The sequence below is a fragment of the Camellia sinensis genome, chromosome 14 (genome assembly GCF_055761805.1).
Source record: "Camellia sinensis isolate YWXY chromosome 14, ASM5576180v1, whole genome shotgun sequence".
NCBI lineage: Eukaryota > Viridiplantae > Streptophyta > Magnoliopsida > Ericales > Theaceae > Camellia > Camellia sinensis.
The window spans coordinates 91,235,771-91,254,356 of record NC_138974.1 but is presented as its reverse complement, the minus strand read 5'-3'; positions in this window follow the sequence as shown (position 1 = coordinate 91,254,356).

The window sequence follows — 18,586 nt, the reverse complement described above, 5'->3', positions numbered from 1 at the left end:
CCAGAATAAAGGTAACTCGAGTTTAGAGGACTAAACTCTTTATAAGGAGGGGAGACTGTAATAACCCTCACCACTGCCTACCGATAAACACTGATTACCGTTAAACTGAACTGATCATGACTGATAATTGAACTGATTAAAAGTACTGAACTGACTGATCGAAATTGAAACTGAATTGAATGAATACATCTGTTTGAATTGCATTTTATCTGTTGACTGTTTGTTTGATCTGTTCATGTCTTATGTTTAAACTGCTAATTGAAGGCCTTATCGGCGGCCGAATCCATAAGTGATTGATGTTTTATGATCATCATGATTAATGTGATTTTGTGGTATAATTATCCGAAAACTGATTAGGTATGATTAGAAATAAGCTAATTAAAGAGTTGGCCTTATTTACCAAACTAACCCTTAAGTGGCCCACTCAAAATAATATATTTGAGCCTTATGTTACACTTAAGCACACAATTCATCAGCCATTTTCTTGCTCTTGCCGACCATAGAGAAAGAGGAACTAGAGGAGTGAATTTCATCTCATTTTGCTTATAAATTGCTTGGTAATTGAAGGAATTGGAACATAGGTTGCAAATTAAGCTTCCTCACCTTGTAACTAAAGCTCTAGGTAAGGAATTCAACCCCTCTTTGTTGTGTTTAAGCTTATTCATGCAAGATTCTTGAGCCTCTAGTGATTCAAGTCTAGAATTGGTTCTTTGTTGTTGAATTAGAGCATAATTCTTGCATGCATGTTAGTGTTGTTGGAGTTTGAGTTGAGTTCATGGCAAAATGTTGCATGCATGTTCACAATTATGTTCAAGTCCATGATTTCATCATGTTTTGGAAACAATTGGCTCCTTAGAGCATCAAATTGAAGCTTTGAATTGGTTTGAATTCATGCATGTTTGCATGTTCTTCATATTCTTGAAAAATGGTTTGAAATTGAGTTTGAATTAACCACCCTTGGGCTTGATTTCTCAAATTGAGCTTTGAACCATGTTATTCTATGTGTTTATAAATGTTTTCCAGAAAATGGGCCCAAGAGGATTGGTTTTGATGCATTTGAATGTGAGTTTGAGCTTGGAGGTGCAATCTGGAATTCCCAGATTTTGCACTTACGCTCGAGCGGGGTAAGTGGCGCTCGAGCGTGGAATCCGAGCATCCAGCATCTCTCTGCACTGTTTTACAGTCCGCTCGAGCGGAGGATTGGGCGCTCGAGCGAAGTCATGTCTCAAGCTCGAGCGGGCGTCGAGCGGAGATTTCACTCATCCAGTACTTTTACAGTACGCTCGAGCGAGGAAGTTTACGCTCAAGCATGTACCTTTGTTGCATTACCGCTCGAGCGGGGAAACCTGCGCTCGAGCGGGACTCTGTTTTTCTGAAAATTCTGAAACTATTTTCTGATCACATCTTTGCATCCTCATCCCATTATAGGCGTTCTTAGGCCTAGTTTAAGACATCTTAATGAGGATATAGATGTAGAACACACCGAGGCATTAGGGATTAAGTTATTATCTTTTCCAGCTGTGTAGCTTAGTGTGTTCAATCTGTTACCTATGTAGGGTTGGCGACTGAGGAGACGCTCTAGCATACTGTAGCCCAAACTCTGTGAGTAACGATTGTGTAAAGATATGTTCACAAATGATTATCTTCTGAACAACTGAACTGTACTGTTTTCTGAACTGATTACTGTTAACTGAATGAATGTATGTCCTATATTCTGAACTGTATTGTGGCATCCTTAGCACCTACTGTTTACTGTTACTGCGACAGAATTCTCTGTCGGTTCCCTTGTTGGAACCACTACTGTTTACTGACTGATGGCCATCATTACTGTTCGGTCTTTTAAGACCTACTGTTTACTGTACTGTTATGCTAATGGGTGTACCACATATGACTGTACCGACTGAATGACTGAATACTGTTTAAATGGACTATTTTCATACTGTAAGGACATTCATTCTTTAACCTCTTTACGCATTATGTTATTCACTGGGCTTTAGCTCACTGCTCATATATATATGTAGGTGTACAAGCACCAGACCGTGGCTAGGAGCGTCAGGGTAACTCCAGTTTTGTCAAGCCAACTACTGTGCCTCACTGCGAGGTTCCGTGCCTATCGTGTTAAGGCTTAGGGGTGTTTTACAATTCCCCCTTCTGTACCGTCCCACTGTTTTGTATAGACTGAATGTTTACCGTACTGTTATATAGGGTTGAGTCCCTAGTCTGAATGATTGTAAATATTGTACATACTGTTCTGTACTGGTTAGATATACACGTATGAAAGTCTTTTTCATATAGACTGTCACAGCTCAATGGACATTATTTATTTACTGTATTGGCTTCCGCTAGGCCCTATACTCTGTTTTACTGTATTACTGTTCTGCAGGCCTTCGGTAATCTCGGATTACTGGCCGGTTACGGTGCTAAACCCATAGGGCCGGATTTGGGTCGTGACAAGGCCGACCGTGAAGGGTGAGGTGGCGGGGTGCGGGGCTCGAGAGGCGGTGGGTCACATGATGACTTGAAGTGGAAAAAACAGGGTAGGGGAAGGGGGCAGTGAATCGTGGTTGTACACGTGGCAGCATCCCATGGTGGGGGAGGTTGGGCGTTGGGCCAGAAATGAAACGATAGGTCATAATGGGTGTTGAAAAGACAATTTTGGTGGATGGTTGAAAATTTTTCAAACTGGCGACAATTAATTGTGACCCCTGGAATACAGGCAAGCCTTGGGCTTTTGGGATTATACATTCTACCTACATTTTTTTGAAAAATCAAAACATTCCAAGTGTAGACTCCTTCGTTGCAAGTGATACACCCTTGCGACATTTTTTGAACTTCCTTGCGCCCGCATCTGAAGCTATTCGCAGACACACCACAGAAATGGCCCAAGAAGAAGCTGCAAATGCCAGGGTTGATCCACTAGGGGATAACAATGTGGTGGACTTGACGGAGCAATACCGTACGGAGCGTAGGGGGGCGGAAGGGGCAAATCAAGCGGGGCAGGTTCGCCCCAGGATAATATTTTCGACAGCGAGACCGATTAGTCAGGTGGAGTTGGACCATTGGCACACCAAGGCGGATAGATCTGTGCTGACCGCGGAGGAGTTGGAGGGGATAAGGGAGAAGTACCAAATTCCCTTAGAGATAAGGCTGAGGCTGCCTACTTCCACGAAAAGGGCGTCGGATGTATAACCAGGTGAATTCAGTCTGTACGAAGAGGCATTCCGAGGAGGTTTGAGGCTCTCCCTGCCGAAAGTGGTGGTGAATGTGCTGAAGAAGTTGGAAGCGGCGCTAGGGCAGTTGATGCCAAACGCCTGGAAAATACTGATGGCGTGTGCGAGTTCCTGGCAGCAAGCGACCGGAGGAATGACCATGACTACGGACTAGTTTTTCTCGTGCTACAAGGCCTCCGCGCAGTAGGAGACATGGGTGACGTTGCAAGCAGTAGCGGGGCAAGGTTTGGTGGCGGGGCTCCCATCCTCGGTGAAGGGGTGGAGGCCGAAATGGTTCTTCGTGACTACGAACGCCGAGACGGGAGTTTACACTACGTGGAAAGTGCCAACCAAATCAGTGGAGCCCAAGTTGGACAAGGCGGCTGAGGATCGAGTAAAAAGGGTGAAGGAATGGAGAGAAGAGAAAGGGTTGAGGTGGGACGACCTGGTCCTGCCTTCAACATTGTTCGCCCTGAAATTGGGGCCGCAACCACTAAGGGAGAACCCAGCAAGGGGAGAGCTGGAAGCGCAGAGGAAGGCGAAGGAGGAGGAAGAGAGGAGACTGTTCGTGTGAGCGGACAAGTACAAGGAGACCCAACTGGGGCCAGCTCCGAAAACGATCGCGAGGGAGTGGATCAGACCGCACCCCAAGCCTTTGGGAGAAAAGGACTTGGGCAGTTTCGAGCCACGACTGCCCCCAGTTGATCCGGTAAAGGAAAGGGCGAACAAGGAGGGGGAGGCTCTGAAGAAGAAGAAGAGGAGGAGTGCCCTTGAGGGGGCTGCAGATGTGCCTGGATCGAAGAAGGCAAGGGTCGGTGGAGAGGACACCCCTATGATGGACGAAGCAGGGGAGAGAGGAGCGGTGGCGACCCCAGCAATAGTGGTTGCCCCAGAGGCGTAGGGGGAGAAGAGTTAAGGGGTCCCAGAGGAAGAAGGGCACACAAGCGCCCTCGACCCCAAGATGTAATTGGAAAGTGGGTCAGCTGACCCTAAGGAAGTGATGGAGCAACAGCCCAATGGGGGCCCTACGCCCCAAGGAGAAGGGGCCAGGCTGACGATTGCTATCTACTACGCTCGCGCAGTGTCTAGGCGGCTAGAGGGAGAAGAATGCCCAACCAGGACGGCTGTAAATCGCCTTGTGGGGATTGTGGATGACGTAGCCGTGCGCTCGGTGGCCAGGTTCAATGAGGCCGAGCTACTAAGGGGGTTGTGCTCTGCCAAATAGAGGTAACCACCTTAGCAGGGGCTCTGCTGAGAAAGGCGGCGGCTGCGAAGGTTAAGTCGGAGGAGGCTAAGGCCCAACTTGCAAGTTTCAATAAGGAGAGTGCAGGCTAGAAGAAGGTTGCGCGAAGCGCGTGTGCCAGGGGTTGGCAGGAGGCTGAGAAGGAGAAAAAAATGGAAGTGTTGACGATTATTCAGTGTAATGTTGTCACTCGAACCCATGCTGAGCTGCTCGCGGCCAAGTTGGAGCTAGAGGACGAACGTCGCACTGTAGTGTCGCTCGAGTTCCAACTTGCTGGCGAGCAGAAGAAGCTGGAGGATGCTTTGAAAGCTTGCACGGTGGCCACCGAGCGGTTTGAAGAGGCTATGACCAGCAATAAAGATCTGCGTGCCCATCAGATCAAGGAAAAGGAAGAAGCAGACCTGAGGATTGCTGGGCTGCAGATGGAGCTAGAAGATGAGCGTACGAAGGCAATGGAGGAGAATGCGAGATTAGAGAAGGAGTTGGAAGAAGAAAAGACCAAGGCCACCTCTAAAAGGTCAGCATACCCCGATCTGTATGTCGCAGCAGTAGAGCAATTCAAGGGGTCTGCTGAATTTCAGATGGCAGTCGATGCCGCGGTCGCCAGCAACTTGGCAACGGAGGTGTCTGGGGGGGCGAGCCCGTCGGAAACAACCGCTGGGGACAGGACTGAAGCAGAAGTTATTGAGAGCTTCCAGCAGTCGGACTTCTACAAACACGAAATGGCTGAGTTCTGGGACAGTGGCTGGAAGATGTTCAAGCGAAAGACAGAAGAACTGTTCTCAGACTTGGACCTTAGCGGTGTAAGGATTGATGAAGACGACGTTGCCCAGACCCTCCTAGATGAGAGCGTTGAAAAAGAAGACCTTGTTTCAAGTGAGGAAGAGTGACTGGTGTGAACAAAACCTGTACTTAGGGTTTTGGGTATTTATTGTGCTTTGGGTTGTACAAGTTTTTTTTGGTTTTTTTCTTTTGGTTTTTTTTTGAATTGCTGTAATGAACTTATGTACAAGTTTGTGAATAAATAAAATTTGAGTTGTGTTTTCATTCCATTGTTTTTGCTTGTGCATCTGGAATGAATGAGAATGGTGACTTGTGTATGAGGCTTGTGTGAGGGAAACTCAACGCAAAGCCAAGGTTGAAATGTAAGAAAAACTGAATGCAGAGTAAAGTTGTAAATGTAATAAAATTATAAGTTTGTGTTTGCCACACTGTTGCCTTTATTTTGGTGAGTCTGAAGCGAATGAGGGTGGTTTATTCATGGCTTGATTTGTAAGGAAAGAGTAAGAAAATAATCTGACTTGTAAAGGAAACATGTAAGAATGTCAAAGATGTGGAGTTTCAAATTATGCCAAAAAATGGAGTTATAAATCATGTTGCAAGAATGTTAGTAAATAAAAGATGAGTTTGGAATTTGACTAAGTGAAGAGTGGTGTAAAAGCATGGACCTGGAATTTTGACTAAGTGTGTCTACTAATGCCACAAGCATGAAGTTTGCATGAATGGCCTTGATCGAGCTCTGCATGCGTGCTCAGTTGGGGTTAAGCTATGATTAACTGACTCTACAAGTAATTTAGTAGCTTGAAGTAACTCAGTCTGGCTGAGGCTATGTAGGCTCGGTTTGGCCGAGGCTTTTACGCTCAGTTTGGCTGAGACTTGTCATGCTCAGTCTGGCCGAGGCTGGTCATGCTCAGTCTGACCGAGGCTTGTCATGCTCAGTCTGGCTGAGGCTTGTCATGCTTGGTCTGGCTGAGGCTTTGTATGTTCGGTCTGGCCGAGGCTTTGATGCTCGGTTTGGCCGAGGCTTTTATGCTCAGTCTGGCTGAGGCTTTGTATGCTCAGTCTCGTTGAGGCTTTGTATGCTCGGTCTGGCCGAGGCTTTTATGCTCAGTCTGGCTGATGCTTTTATGCTCAGTCTGACTGAGGCTTTGTATGCTCGGTCTGGCCGAGGCTTTTATGCTCAGTCTGGCTGATACTTTTATGCTCAGTCTGACTGAGGCTTTGTATGCTCGGTCTGACTGAGGCTTTTATGCTCAGTTTGGCTGAGACTTTTATGCTCAATCTAGCTGAGGCTTTGTATGCTCGGTCTAGCCGAGGCTTTTATGCTCAATCTGGCTGAAGCTTTGTATGCTCGGTTTGGCCGAGGCTTTTATGCTCAGTCTGGCTGAGGCTGCAATCAAAGCGTTATTTGAAAGATCACACATATATTTGGAATATAAGTTTGTCGTCTTTAAAGTGTAGCCCATTTGATCAGAAATTTACATCACATGAGAGAAGAATGAGAGCAATGAAGTGTGCAAATTGTCAAAAGGAAATACAGCAAAAGATTGATACAAGAATTGAACTTTTATTGAAATTAGCGCTTCAAATGCTCGGTGTTCCATGGGTAGGGGAGATCGCGGCCTTCCATGTCCTGAAGCCGGTAAGTGCTTGGATGAGGTATGGCATTAACAATGTAAGGTCCTTTCCATTTGGCCGCCAGCTTCCCCTCAGTCGGGTTCTTGGTGCGCGAGGTTTACTTCACGCAAAACAAGGTCCCCCACGGCGAACTCCCTTGGTCGGACTCTGCAGTTGTAATGTGTTCTCATTTTCTGTTGGTATGAGGCCTGTCTGACTGTAGTTGTTTCTCGGAGCTCGTCAATCAGGTCTAGGTCTACCTGACGCAGCTCTTCAGTCAGTTTTGGATTCGGATGTAGAACCCTTGGGGTAGGAAGACTGATCTCCACTGGGATGACCACCTCAGTGCCGTATGTTAAGCGAAAAGGGGTCTCCCCAGTGGGAGTTCGAGCGGTAGTGCGGTAAGCCCAGAGTACATTCGGCAATTCCTCAACCCAGAGTCCCTTAGCAGCTTCCAGCTTAGTTTTGATAATCTTGAGAAGAGAACGGTTGGTGACCTCAACTTGGCCATTGGCTTGGGGATGGCCTGGGGAGGAGAAACATGGCTGGATTTGGAGCTCTTCACAGAATTTCCTGAATTTGGCATTGTCAAATTGTTTGCCGCTGTCGAAGACGATGGCTTGAGGGATGCCAAATCTGTAGACGATCGACTGCCAGATGAATCTGGTTGTGTTCTGCTAGGTAATGGTGGCAAGGGGTTCTGCTTCAATCCATTTGGTGAAGTAATCGATGGCGACAATGGCAAATTTAGTTTGGCCTCGGCCAATGGGCAGTGGGCCAACCAGGTCGATCTCCCATTTGGCGAAGGGGTAGGGACTATAGAATGTGATCAATTCTGTAGGAGGGGCGTGGGGGATGTTGGCAAAACGTTGGCACTTGTCACATTTGAGCACAAAGTCTGTCACATCTTTATTGAGAGTAGGCCTGAAATAACCAGTGCGAAGTATTTTGTGGGCTAGGGACCTACCGCCCGAATGATTGCCGCATATACCCTCATGGACTTCTCTCATTACATAGGTCGCCTGAGCAGGATTGAGGCATCTCAGGTATGGGCGTGAGAAGCCCCTTTTGTACAAGAGTCCACTGACAAGAGTGTAATTAGCCGACCGGGCCCTGACTTTGGCGGCCTGCTGTTTGTCGTCTGGAAGTCCCCCTGTTATTAGATACAGGAAGATGCCTGTCGCCCAAGGGATGGGTTCATTTTGGAGGAACTGGACTTCTTGCTGGTTAGGGGAAATGGTAGGGTGGGCTAGGTAGTCGAGGCGAACACCATGGCTGAGATCGGACTAGTCTGCAGAAGCCAACTGAGCCATTTCATCCGCCTTAGAGTTTTTCGCCCGAGGGATGTGCTTGATGTGGAAGGTATTGAAGAGGCGAACAAGGGGGAGTGCTATATCCCTGTAAGCCCGCATTGTGTCCTCTTTGGCATCGAATTCCCCCGTAATTTGTTCAACGATGAGCTGGGAGTCGTTGAATACCCGGATGTGGGTGACACCAATATCCCGGGCTAAGCGGAGACCTGCTATCAATGCCTCATATTCGACCTCATTGTTACTGGCCTCGAACAAGAAACGGAGAGCACATTTGAAATAACCACCCTCAGAGGCGGTGATGATGAGACCAGCCCCACTGCCTTCCCTGCGGGATGATCCGTCGATGTTGAGAGTCCAAGAGTGAGGGTCTTCTGGGTCGGTAGGGGTTGGTGGGGGTGGAGGGGCCGTGGTTGGGGTAGGATTAGTGAATTCCAGGATGAAATCGGCGACAGCCTGTCCCTTAATCGCTGTTCGAGGCCAGTAAGAGATGTCAAACTGGCTGAGTTCCACTGACCACTGCATGAGTCTGTCGGAGAGTTTTGGTTGCTGCATTACCTTCTTCAAGGGTTGGTCGATGAGGACCACTACGGAATGGGCTTGGAAGTAAGGACGGAGTCGTCTGGAGGCGGTGACCAAGGCCAAGGACAATTTTTCTAACAGTGGGTAATTCTGCTCCGCTCCCCTGAGAGCCCGACTGATGTAGTAGACCAACCGTTGGACAGAGCCATCTTCTCTGATAAGAGCTACACTGACTGCGGTGCTTGACATGGTTAAATAGAGGAAGAGGGGTTCACCCGTGATTGCCTGTGAAAGGAGGGGGGGTTGGCCATGCACTGTTTCAACTGCTGAAATGCCTCTTCGGATTCGGTCGTCCATTCAAAAGTTTGCCGAAGAACTTTGAAGAAGGGGAGGCACTTATCCGTTGAGCGGGAAATAAAGCGGTTGAGGGCGGCAACTCGGCCAGTGAGCTTTTGAACCTCCTTAATCGTTCTGGGTGACTGCATTTTAATCAAGGCCTTAATCTTTTCAGGGTTGGCTTCAATGCCCCGCTGACTGACCATGAAACCCAAAAACTTCCCAGATCCTATGCCGAAGGCGCACTTCTCCGGGTTGAGCTTCATTTGGTACTTTCGTAGGGTGGCGAAGGTCTCTCGCAGGTCGGTCAGATGATCAGCGGAGAGTTTGCTCTTGACTAGCATGTCGTCGACATATACTTCCATATTCTGACCTATCTGATGATGGAAAACAGCATTGACCAACCGTTGGTAGGTGGCCTCAGCATTTTTCAGTCCAAATGGCATCACACGGTAATGGTAGGTACCTTGGTCGGTAATGAAGGAGGTGTGTTCACAATCAGATGGGTGCATCAGAATTTGGTTGTACCCAGAGAAGGCATCCATGAAGCTAAGCATTTGATGATCGGCCGTAGCGTCAACCAGCAGATCTATGCGGGGGAGAGGATAGCTATCTTTGGGGCAAGCTCGGTTGAGGTCAAAGTAGTCGACACAGAGTCACCATTTACCATTGTTCTTACGGACCAGGATGACGTTTGACAACCATCTAGGGTAGTCCACGTTTTTGATGAATTGTGCCTCAAGAAGCTTGTCGACCTCTACGGCAATGAGAGTGTTGCGCTCCGGATGAAAGATGCGCTGCTTCTGGCGGTAAGGTCAGAAATGGGGTTCAATGCTGAGGCAGTAGGTTATGAATGAGGGGTCAATACCCGGCATGTCTGAGTGAGTCCAGGAAAATACATCGTTGTGCTCGATCAAGAGGGCAGTAAGGTCGGCCTTTGCTTGGGGAGATAGTTAGCTGCCGATTTTGGCAGTTTTCGTCAGGTTGACGGGGTCGATGGGAACCTTAACGAGCTCCTCCACTAGCTCCCCTCTGACCAGCTCGTCCTCATCTCGAACGTCAAGCCCTTCAATGATCATTGCCTCCTTCAGCTTGACTTCTTTGAGTGAGGCGACATAACATTCCCTGGCAACTGTCTGCTCTCCCCTCACTGCCCCGACCCCCAGAACAGTGGGGAACTTAACGGCAAGGTGGTAAGTTGATGTGATAGCTTGAAAAGCATTTAGGGCGGTGCGGCCAAAGATGATGTTGTAGGCGGAAGGGTAGTCGACAACAAGGAAGGTGAGCAACTTTGTGGTCTGCCGCGGGTACTCGTCGATTGTGATAGGAAGATCAATGGAGCCGATGGAGGTCACCCGGTCACCAGTGAAACCGACCAAAGGGGTTTGGAGAGGAGACAGACTTTCCTCCCCAATCTTGAGCTGGCGAAAGCAGTTGAGGAAGATGATGTCTGAAGAACTGCCGTTGTCGATGAGAACTTGTCTGACCTTGTAGTTGGAGAGGAGGACGGAGATGACGAGAGGGTCATCGTGGGGGTAACAGATCCCAGTGCAGTCGGCGTCCATAAAGGTGATAGGCTCGGTAAACTGTCTGGGTTGTTTGGAGAGTCGTTCTAGTGTGGCAATCTCTTTGTCTGAGCCATATCTTATTTTCCTGAGTTCTGCCCTCTGAGCTGAGCAGGATAGGCCTCCACAAGCCAGCCCACTAGCAATAACTCTGAATTCTCCAACAGGTGGGGTAGGGTTACCTAGTGCCCGGGGTTGCTGCGGAGGGCGGTCATGACCTTGGTTAGGTTGTGCTGGTTGTCGGGGAGGTGTGCGCCGGCGGTTGTTTCTGATGGGCTCAGTTCGCTACCTCTGCTGAGGACGAGTATCCGTGAATCGGCTGAGGCGTCCTTGACGAATCAAGCCCTCAACCTGATCTTTGAGGTTAATACACTCCTCGGTATTATGGCTGTGATCCTGGTGGAAACGGTAATATCTGGACCGGTCTTTCCAATTGGAAGGAGTCCGTGATGGTTGAGGCCATTTTAGGGGATAGTCCCGTTAGATCTGATGGAGGACTTGTTCCATAGGGGAATTAAGGGGTGTGTAACGCTCGAACCAACCGGGCGGTCGGACTGGTGCCGACCAGTCGGCTCGGGGGGGTCGGTCTATATAATGCGGTGTTTGGTTATTGTACTGGATGTTTCTGGCTTCTGAGTCGTTTCGCTTGTCTCGGGAGGTCGGATTTTTTGTTGTAGGGTCTTGACGAGCGGCTAGGGAATCTTCTGCATTCATGTATTTTTGAGCTTTGGAGAGTAGGGCTGCCATGGAGGTCGGGGGGTTTTTTGAGAGGGAGAAAAGGAAATCAGATGACCGTAGGCCGACCATGAAAGCCGTAAGGATGACCTTGTCATCGTTTTCCGCTACCTACGACGCTTCGGTGTTGAAGCGGGTAACGAAACTGCGCAGCGACTCCCCCTCAGTCTGATGGATATTGAGGAGTTGGGTTGCTAGACGTCGCTGGCGCTGGGCTCTTATGAAATGGCTAAGGAAGGTGTCACTGAGGTGCTGGAAAGTGGAGACGGAGTTTGTTGGGAGTTGACTAAACCAAAGTCGAGCCGACCCCTTGAGTGTTACGAGGAAAGCCCGACACATGATTTCGTCGGGGAATGCATGGAGGATCATGAGGGTTCTATAGGTCTCCAAGTGATCAACTGGATCTGTTGTACCGTCGAAAAAGTCGATGGTGGGCATTTTGAACTTAGGAGGGAGAGGTTTGTCTCTGATGGAGGCAACAAATGAGGAGTTGGCTGTGGTCTATGGTTTATGTTGTATATTCTGCATGACCCCTTGGAGTTGGAGCTTTATGGCTCGGAGTTTTGCGTCCCAGAGAGGGATGTTGTCACCACCGGAGGGCGGCGGGGGCTGGACGCTGCTGGCCTCTCCTTCAGGGGTTGGTGGCGGGATCGACGGTTGTGGGCCCCGGGGTGGCGGGTTTATACCTAAGGGAGGGGGTTACAAGCCTTCCCAGTTTGGTGGATTAGGTTGCGGGATAATATGGCTCGGGGCTCGTTCTTGGTTGGGGGGAATATCTGGAGGTGGTGGAGAAGGCGTAGGAAGGTTTCTTTGGAGTAGAGCATTAATCAGGGCTTGGTTTTGCTCGGCCATGCAGTTAATGCTGTTGGTAAGCTGGATGAAATACTGTGGTGGGTTGTTTGGATTGGGGAGGTCGGCTTGATGGTCGGCAGCATAATAGTAAGAAGCCATGGATCTAGTCGTGACCATACACTTTGATGTGTAGCAGGAAAAGGTTATTGGGACAGGGTCTCCAGCGACAGTGAGCACAACTGGCGCGCGAAGCAAAGCATTCCCACAGACGGCGCCAATTGATGATACAGTTTGTGATGGTAGAACGGGTCAGACTGATCCACGCTCCTTAAGCCTATGTCCGAATGACTAAGCCCACCTAAAGACCTGCACAAGAGTTCAACGGGGAACAGGGAGTCCCCCAGCGAACCCTTTGACGCACAAGTTAGAGAGAGATGTGGAGTGTAGAGATGGAATAGAGGTAGAAAAGCTTAACCTTCTTCTTGTCTTCAACGTCTGCTTATATCCTTTGGTAATCATTTCGTTGTCCCTTCAGACCTGTCACTTTGGCCAAAAGTCTATGCTGTAGCTTACCTTGTTCAGGGTGAGGGCGTGCTGTCCCGACAGAGAGGTGTTGTTGTAATAAATGCTGTGTGGGGCTGCATTAATGGCGATGTGCAGTGGCAATAACTTTGCAGATGTTTGTCTGCTAATGTGGCTTGCCCTTTACCTGCCACGTGTCTGAATATCATTGGTCCTTCAAGTCATGCTGACTTCCAACTATGCTAGGCCTTATCAGTTGGATTATGTATTGAGCCCTAAGTGGTAGGCTTGGGTTGTTCATAGTGAGTTATGGCCTTTATGGGCCTACCCACGTCAAATGTCATATTTGTCTCACACAAATTAATCAAGAGATTAATGGAAAGATGAGTTATGCTGTTTTAAATCTGCAGACAAATAAATAAATAAACAAACTGTTAATGCCACTCGATTGGCGATTGCCGGCATTATCTTTTGCCACACCAAACGACTATGCCCACCTCACATAGGTTGATTTATTTTTTCCTCCACAGCTATTATTAATAACCTTTTAGTAGGCTTAGTAATTGATTGCCAAGTATTTTGTTAACTTTCTAATTATTATAAACTCGTAATCTGATTGGTAATATAATATTTTTTATATTTATAATTATTCTCTTATTAATTGGTAAAAAATAATAAAAATAATAAAAACTTTGATTTAAACTTTTAAATCATATTGGCAAATTCATTTCATTTAAATTGCTGGATTAATAAGCTAGTTGAATTGTGACATTATTGAAATTGGTGGTCCAAGGACAACAGAAGGTGTTGGAGGCCAATGGCGACCATGGGTGGTAACCAATGGTAATTGGAGATGAAAACAAAGTGCAAATTTTTTTTAAAAACATATTTTCTTGTTTTCTAAAAATTATTGAATCAATTTTACTGCTCTTAATAACAAAAATAAGTATAACTATGAGAGCCGAGCAAAAATAACTCTAGATCGACAAACAAAGTACATCTAAATACATGCAAGTCCATTTTTGATGGGCCAAATGTAGCCAAAGTCATTGCCGAATAGATACAAAAAAATAGGATGAAGAATGCGCCGAATTAAGGGTATCTGGGCCACACATCTTAGCTGAGTACATTGGATAAGTCGACACGACCCCGTTAGGTGAACTTAAGTTGTCCCTTTCTAAAGAATATAGTAAAGAGATGGTCCTGACAAAGAGATAATGAGAACCTACGTTACAAGAGAAAGTATCAAGAAAGACTCCATAAAATAAGGAAGAGGTTGGAGAGAGGTATGTCTCAAAAAATTTACACTTATAAAACAAAATATTCTTATTCATACAAAAGGTAACTTGTTCGTCAAAGTGCTAATTCTGGTACTATCAATCAGAGTTGTTCTTTTGTTTCTGATGACATCTCAAGGACCTTTCAAGGGCTCGTCTGGATTAAAGGAGTATTCCAAGCCATACCTCACAATAACAAATAAATTTTATTTAAGTTTTTTTAAAATAGAAAACAGAATAGAGAACCTCTGCTTCCTTCTTCAGAAACTACTCAATTTATTACTATTTTTTGGTTTTGTGTAGGTGGATTGGAGACCTTGACATGCTAAATATGATTGAGTAAATCTGACAAGAAGTCTTGGAGAGTTTAAGATATATTTAATTCTCTATAAATTAATTATGCATTATCACAAGTTTGAAAAATTGCACAAATCTACCTATAAACTAATACGTTATGGTCTTATAACAATTTTTAATAATCTTCTACCACAAACTATACAATGCATGAAATGATACTCACCATTGTTTACATCCAATTAATTATTTTCTCTAGTGCACATATATAAAACTCAGTCAATCATGTGTATCTATTTGTCGCGGACGGCCGTTGAATCTAATTTTCAACTTTAATAGCAATAATTAAAAAAGGCATTGGTGTCTCCTAAGTTGAGAATCTCAACGGGATTGTATTATTTAGATTATATTATAGATTTTATTTCAACAATTTTAATAATTCATTGGAAAATGGCCTAGACCTCCAATGGGTGATCCCTACCACCCCACTGTTTTTTAATTGGTGGAATTTTTTTTATTTTTTATTTATTTTTTTATTTTTTCAAGTTCTGCTATCACAGCCCCTCACGTGGTGATGGGGGTTCTGAGAGTCACCCCCACTAGGAGTCCCTAGCAGTACTGTAATTCATTTTGTAATATCTTTCATGCATATCATTTATAAAAAAAAATGAGGCCAATTAGATAATCATAACTTTTTTTATATCATTGAACTCTTCTCAAAAAAATAGACGGTGTATTTTCAAAAATACATTTATCATTCATTTTTTAAAAAACAAACGCCAAAAAATAAAGAGACTAGAATTATTGAATCAATTTAATTTTTTTTATGAATGAGTATATATGAAAAATCTTATAAAATAAATTATTCAAATCATTAAAATAGAATTCAAAACAAATCCCACAAACTTGAATAACATATAGTCCAGTTAACATCTCTACTTATGATAGGTCAATCCCTTGAAAAAAAACAGGCGATCAAGTGCACGATTGAGGATAATATGTTACACGCAATCACCACCAAACCCTAGAAGTGGTTGTTATCGGGTCAAATCACCTTTTAAATGCAATTACAACCTTCTAACTTTCTTGGATTAATATAACAATATTATTGAAAAGAGGAGGATTTTCTTCTGTCCAAATTTGGACTGGAAGATGTTGTTTAAGTCTGTGAGCTTAGGTCTTATTTTAATAATTCGGATAGTTTATTTTGTTCGATTCTTTTTATATTTCATTTATACAAAAAATTAAATCGATCTAATAATCATAATTTGTTTAACAACAATGATTCATCCCACTAAAAACATCATCATTAATAGCACTAATGCATTAAAAAAGTAATAAAAAAAAAAAAACACAACTCCAAGACCAAAACATCACATCATTAATGGCGGGACCCACTGCCACCTAATTAGTGGGAGCACTAATTAGTGCTCCCAAGCATTTTTCTTTGTTTAATTTATTACGTTTCTCGCTAAAAAAATATATAATTTGTTTTAAAAAACACAATTGTTGGTTATTTTTTTAGTAAAAAATTGAACAAGTTACAATTATCGGATCGACCTAATTTTTTCTATAGATGAAACAAACGAAGTGCCTAATAAAAAGAACGGTTTAGATCATCGAAATGAGACTCGTGATGGGCTTCATGGGCCCAAACAACGCCCTCCAATCCAAATTTAGATTTGGATCGGAAGGAATCCTCCATGTTAAAAATATAAAAATTAAACACAAAATATATAGATGAATAAGATTTTATAAAAAGAACAGTGACACATCCACACAATTTTTTCCCCACAATTTTCACAAATGAGGTGAAGCTGACCCACATAACAATTGACATAAAATTTATATTATGTCTTATTATCTCATTTGTAGAGATTATGAGAAGAAAATTATGTAAATGAAACATTTTTCTTATAAGAATTTGTTTGTGGTGGTACATTTCTCCAAAATTCTTTCCATCCATCGCTTCTCTAAAATTCTTTTTATTCATTTACCTTTTGTATTTGATTTGGTGTTTAATTTATGATCACTTGTTTGGTGTCACAACAGGTCATGCGTGCACCAAAGTGTTTTATTATATTATTAAAATAAAATCAAAGGACTGCATACCCATAGAATTTCTAAATTCTTACCTAAGAATTACCATAAATCCTTTAATCATATCAAAATAAAATATAAATTCATTAGTATCTACTGAGGATGAGTATGATTGAAACACCAACTATAACTTTTATATTTTAATGATGAAGAACTTTCAAAACAAATCACGCTAGACCCATCATTGTGAAGTAAATGCAATTCTTTTTGTCTTTTCTTTTTTCATCATGCATAATTCAGAAATTAAAATAATATTGTTGACTTGCAATTTTTGATGTTTTCTATTTGTTAATTTTTGGTAGTTCCAATTGTAGGTTTATCATTAGCAAGTTTTTTTCCTTTTCTTTATCGTAGAATTTTTTTTTTTTTTTTAAAATGTGTTCTCCAAATTCTATATCGAAAAAAAAAATTATATTTGAAAAACAGTAAAAATAAGAACAACCAAGAGAATTTAATAATTTAGTTAAAAAATTGTTCATATATGGTGGGAGGTGCAGGGGGCGACGGCATGCTGATGGGGTTTCATGCCCCCAACAAGCAAACAAAAACTCTCCAAAAAAAAAAAGAAAAAAAAGAGGTTATTTGTATTATTAATATTTTATTTAATATAGTTTGATGCTTTTAAAAAATTAAAGGGTCCATTAAATAGAAATGTATACCCATTAAAGGGCAAATTACATGGGAAATTCTTATATTTTTGTTGTTTGCATAATTTTGATCTCTATATTTTTAATTGGTTTAATTTTGATCATTAATTTTAAATTTTACCTTAATTTGATCCAAGTGATAACGCTGTTAGGGTTTTGATGAAATATTATAATTGAGTTAGTTGAGATTAATTTAATAAATTGATCACGTTTACAATTTTATCCTTAAAAGCACAATATATGTTTATGTACACATTTTTCATTAAACAAATTACTAATAATTAGAATCAATTTGACTAATTTGAGACCCGGTAAAAACTTTACGGTCAAAATACAGCGTTGAAGTACAAGGACTAGCAATATAAATTGTCTATATTTAAATCACTTTGTTTGGTTAACAGTTTTCAATAAAAAATAGTTTTTGAATTTTCTGTTTTATGTCTTTGTTTTGCACTTGGCGAATTTTTTAAATGTTTTAAGATTTTTTTTTTCTTATTAGATTTACTTAATCTGTATATACTTAAGAATCAAGATATTTGTGAATTTTTTTTTAAAAAAAAATCACTAAAATACAAACTTTTAATATATCTTTCATAAATATTTTACTTTTTAGGTATATCTAAAAAATAATTAAAAATTTTAAAAAAATTCACTTAATACAACAAAACACAAAAAATAAAAACTCAAAAAACTTTTTTTGAAATTCAAAATCAAACAAAGTAAATGTTTTTTTTTTAAAAAAAAAAAAAAATAGATTATGTAAAACTTAAGCTTATAAGGTGATCAATCTATAAAAATTTCTGAGGTCGTGGGTACCTTTTTTCGTCTATACCTTGAATTTGGTCTTGAACATAACATTTTATACCCTTGACTAAATGGAAGTTTGATCAATAATTGTATATAATATATTATACATTAAGATCTGATATTATATTTGAGACAATTCTATTAGAGGTAAGTGTTGTTTAGGGAAGTAACATTTTTTATAAGAAACTCAACTTTCCTCCTGACCATGTTTGTGACTAGACTGTCCCGGTTGACCTGGTGAGAGGTCCATTACAATAAGAGTTTTAATATGATAATTCAATTCGTTTAAATTGTAAATTCCTATGTCAAGATTGCTCCCAAAAAAAAAATTTAAATTGATCAAATAATTATAGTCAAATTTTTTTTCAGAACAATGAATGGTAAGAATGATTTTAAAAATAAATTATTTATTTTTATGTTGAGAAACGTAATGAAATAATATGATTAAAATTATCAAATCAATTCAATATTTTTTAAGAATGATCAACATAAAAACTTACAAGATAAACGGATCAAATTATTAAAATCGAGTCTGTGATGAACCCCACAGCCCATTTGAACAATCCAATTCACAAATCTGAACCAAAAGAAGAATGTCGGGTGATTCTATTTGCACCAAATAATAACTTAGGACATCCAATTAAAATTTTAATTCTTATTATACTTTAATGTAAATTTATTAATAAGAATAATACACATTAAGCCCTAAAATAATTATATTTTTTTAATATATTCAAACCATTTATACGTTCAACTCTTTTCATCTTCTTCCCTAAGTTTCAAATATTATCTTTTTGTTTTCTTTTTTATTCCAAAACTCCCATCTACTT